At 38.8% G+C, this 4,406-nt stretch overlaps 1 long non-coding RNA gene across 1 annotated transcript; it reads left to right on the top strand.

Moving 5' to 3' along the window:
* The first annotated feature begins 1,906 nt into the window (after window positions 1-1,906).
* On the top strand, window positions 1,907-4,366 carry LOC109370176. Its single transcript, XR_002120069.1, has 3 exons — window positions 1,907-1,996; window positions 2,128-2,214; window positions 3,153-4,366. It is a non-coding gene; the product is annotated as an uncharacterized LOC109370176 (long non-coding RNA).
* Window positions 4,367-4,406: the final 40 nt, after the last annotated feature.

Below are 4,406 nucleotides of genomic sequence, written 5' to 3'. Positions count from 1 at the left end.
GATGTAATGTGGTTTCACTGGCTTTCTTGGAACACTACTGCCTGTATGAAGAACCAGCTTTTGGTAGCTTTTTCTTGAGATAGAGTTTATCAAGAGCTCTATGCAGGCTTTGTAGATAAGAATGATGAAAGAAGTAAGCATGCAGCTTAAGGAAGACTTTTTAAATCAACTTTTTTCTACTCTTTTACTGAATCCATGGCTAAATTTCTTAAGAAAGCCTACTTAGAGTGGATTGTGTGAGAAGGTAGAAGAGATGGAAAAGTAACGATGCTAGAGGATACGTCCTGATATGGTTTGTGTTTTGATTTTGTATATGTCTTCCTTGCTCATAAGCGAAGTTTTGCAAGTTAACGTGGTGACTTGCTTTATGTGGAAAAGATTGCTGTTCTGGACCAATGTCCTGACAAATAACAGAGAACTCACAATTAAGTAACATGTTTCAATCTTTAAACAGTACTCAAAGGCCCAGCAGAAGGCAATGTGAATAGAACACTGGAGAACATGTACCTTCCATCTCTCCTATTAGGCTTATATAAAACCGAAGTAATTATACGGAATGTACTCTCGTATTCTGTAAGCTATCAGTGGATGGACTTGAAGGACAACTTTGTATTCCTTTTTTTATTCAAGTGTTTGCTGAACAGAGGTTGAGTGTGTATGTATATATGTGTAGAACTGCTCATAAAATTCTTTATTATTCTTTAGAATAAAATGTCTGTCTAGCAAGGCACAAGTTTGAGCTGTTTTCAAGAAAACTGGCATTGAGATGAGATAAATATAGGTAATGCTAGAGGTACAGGGCACTGCTTGTTAGTGAACAGCTCTGAACTGTGTCTCCTATTGAAATGCTTTCCCCTCTAATATTTTGTTTGCATTAAGATACTTTTTATGACTAACTGATGTCACAATTAGAAATGCGTCAGCGTGGTATGGTAACTGATGTCTGAATAGTGTGTTTCATAAAGGGAGTTGACTTGGAGGTTGTTTTTCCCTTCTTGAAGGACAATTAACCGTAATTTTAGAACAGGGAAGTGCCCTGTATGGCACAATAACCTGATGATCAGAATGAATGATTGTTTGATATGCAGCGGATTTAAAACCTTAACTACTTTCCTTTGTGTTTACTGCTGTAGAACTACTTAGTTCTCGGGGTGGGCTGATTCTCCCCATCTCTCATATGAATTGTGCTGCATTTCCCTGCGCTACTTATTGTTTTAGTAGTGAGCACTATTCTGGAGCTGCACAAAGCAAGCTTAGGTGGCAAATTTCCACTTTAAACAATAGATGAAAATTATTAAAAATGGAAATGTTTCTTTGATTTATTTTAAAAATAAATACAATGGGGCATATGGTGTGCTATAATATTTATTTCTTAAATATTTTGGTATTTGCTTAGCTAAGGATCCAGATCTCCTTAAACAAGCCTAGGGTTAATATGAAGCTATTTCTAAGAGCTGCTGCATTTTAATATGTTTGCATGTTTTCCATCTGCGCTCAGTTGGGAGGAAAAATCTAGGTAACTTTCCAAGAGTTCAGGTAGGTGGATTGAGGCACAGGCAGAACTACAGCACTGGGTTGCTCAGAAAGTACTTGGATGCTCTTGGGTGTTATTGATTATATGTTTATATATACCTGAATGGAAGAAGTAGGTGTGACGTTTGCAGTCCTTGTTCCTAGTGTGGCGTGCTAGTGTTCAGTTGGAATATTTGGGCAGGGATGGAAGGTGCATGTTTTGTTAACTTTCTGGTGGGGGGGGGGAAAAAAAATCAAACCCATATCTTAATTCTTCATGGAGAGGCCCTAAATGATGCAGTCTGGTAGCAAAAGTGGTACATTTCTTTCCTCTTGTTGAAGACGTGCTAACTTCGGTTGGTTGTTCTTTGCTTTCTTTTTATATGGTAGATGTTGGGAGGTTGGAATCGCTCCCTGTACGGCAGATTTTTGATCTCTGTCCCGAGGATAGAGCCGTGTATTTGAAGGTTTTAGTCTGAACAAGGTAAGAGATGGAAACTGGAGTGTAGTACTTTAAGGCAGTAGCATTTTCTGATAATTAACAGATACAGTGGTATCTGTCTTGTCTTTTGCAATTAATCTTAGTCATAGCTTTCTTTTCTCCTTGCCAAATAGGACGCTGTAAAAAGAAAGATGCCACAGAGTTCTCCCCAGAATAGCCTGCTAGCCTGCTTTTAGGAGCTGTCTCATGAAAGACTGCAGGTACTTTGTTTTTTTTTTCCACTCAGGTGAAGAAGGGAATTCTGCTTGGGCTTCCTATTTCCTGGATGAATGCAGTAACCCCTGTTGAGGTACAGGTGTTCCTCTGGGACTGTTGAGTTTTGAAAGCTCCAAAGAATCCTTGGACTCTTCAATGGGAGAAAAATGTGGATCAGAGAATGGGAGGCTGTAGGAGTACTGGTGTATCTCTGCAAACTCACAGAAGGGAGTGCAGTAGGCAAATACATGGTGCAGATAGATATATCAAGTCATTCTATTTACATGTAACCTATACATAGAAGGACTATATTTCTATAACTGCTATTTAGCATATCGTTGACAAAATATTGGGAAAGGAAAAAGTTGTATGACTTCATTTACTTTTACTTATAGTTAGAATATGGATAAATTCTATGTGAATGAGCAGGTTGATATTGAATATTCTTTATTTTTCCTCCAATTTATATTACTGAAATGTAAGGAGGAGGACAGACTGAGTTCTGACTTTCAGAAAAAAAACTTTTGGAGTAAACAAGTTGAGATAGAGGTGAAAAACATAGAAAAGCTACGTGTTCCTTAATAGATGTTAATGGTTTCCAAAGCTTCCTAATTCCTTTTTGACTCAGTCATCTGTAGCAGTTGTATAAATCACTTCTAATGATGCAGTAGTGCTTAAGAATGCTGTTGTGCCTCTGCAATGTGTCATTATTACTTTGGAGGAGGGGAGGAAAACACCTGTATTGTCTGGCCTATGTAAAGGATTTTTAAGAAAAGGACTGAAACCAAATGAGGAGAAAACTTAAACCTTTGCCACAGATGTTTCCTTTCTAAAGGAAAGGAAATTGTAAATTGTAGCTGTGCAAAGTGAACTAAATGGAACATCTGTGAGTTCTTGTTTTCATTCCTTAAGACTTGATTCTTTTTGTTTCTGCTTCTCTTAGAGATGCATATTTGCCTTGATCCTGCTTCCATTGCCTGGAAACGTCAGTGATGCTGAGCTCAGCCCCCTCGTGAGAAGAGAAAAAACTGATCTCAATATACTCTAAACACGACTGGATTCTGCAGGTTGGGCAGCACATGCTGTGTAAACATCAGCAGAGTCCAAATGTCAGTGTGAGGTGATGATGTGCAGACAACCTGTGTTCTGTTTGTAGTAAATGAGATGAAAGAAAGAACTGTAGAAGAAAGGCCATAATGCTTTATTTTTATTATTGTGTACAATAAGTGAATCTTTAGCAATGGATACTCAGGTTTGCACTGAAGCTTCTGAAACCTGCAGCTCAGAAAGAAAGAGCTTATAGTGACTGAATTTGGTACTTAGTTGTTTTGATTCTAAAATAATTGGTGGTATTAGAATAGTTTGTGTTACTCTTGAATTATAGCAGAGCCCACAGGTGTCTGTGCACACTTCGATGCATCTGCAGCACTGCACAGCCTGACTTTGTCCTTAGTTGATTTGGATGTGGTGTTTCCTCTTGGGTGAACTCCTGAAGGCATGGGAGTATATCCCATAGAACACTGATGTTGCTCTCCATGCTGTAGGCAGCCAGCTCCATTGGCCTGACCTGGGGAGTTGCAGTGCTGACCTTGCAGTGCAATGTATGTTCTTTCTTTAGTAACAAAACGTGTTTTCCCAACACATACTGAATTTTAAAAAGCAATCGAATATAATTTCTAGGTGGAGTAATTGAGATACTGCACAGCTGTTTTTGAAGGGTCTAGAACAGACCCTTGACCTCTGAATACAGGCATGAGGCTCACATCCAGCCAGCAGGAGGGATGTGCTGCATCAGTCATGTCTGGCTGCATTGTCTCATTTCCATCTGGGGATCCCATCCAAGGCAGCAGTCATCACTGTTAATATTCAGCTGCTGTCTGGTTACATTAGCCACTTGGGAAATTTGTTTCATGGTTCCATCTTGCTGATTTTCTTCACAGTGGATAAAGGATGCTGTCACGTATTTATGCCTTGTCTTTGAGCAGTTGAGGTCCGTGCAGTGACCGTAAAGGTACTGAATTTAAACCTTGTTAATCAGTGTTTGTTGTCCATATGGTTTTGCTTTGTACAGATTTATTAAATGTCACTTCCTAGATTCCCTTGGTTCTAATGTAGAAGAATTTTAACATTGCACTTTAGAACAAAACATGCAAATTTAATCTGTGTGGGTTGTGGTGTGTTTTTGTTGTGTTTTTTT

This window comes from Meleagris gallopavo, chromosome 16 (assembly GCF_000146605.3).
Source record: "Meleagris gallopavo isolate NT-WF06-2002-E0010 breed Aviagen turkey brand Nicholas breeding stock chromosome 16, Turkey_5.1, whole genome shotgun sequence".
NCBI lineage: Eukaryota > Metazoa > Chordata > Aves > Galliformes > Phasianidae > Meleagris > Meleagris gallopavo.
This window is presented reverse-complemented; position numbering and strand designations above follow the sequence as displayed.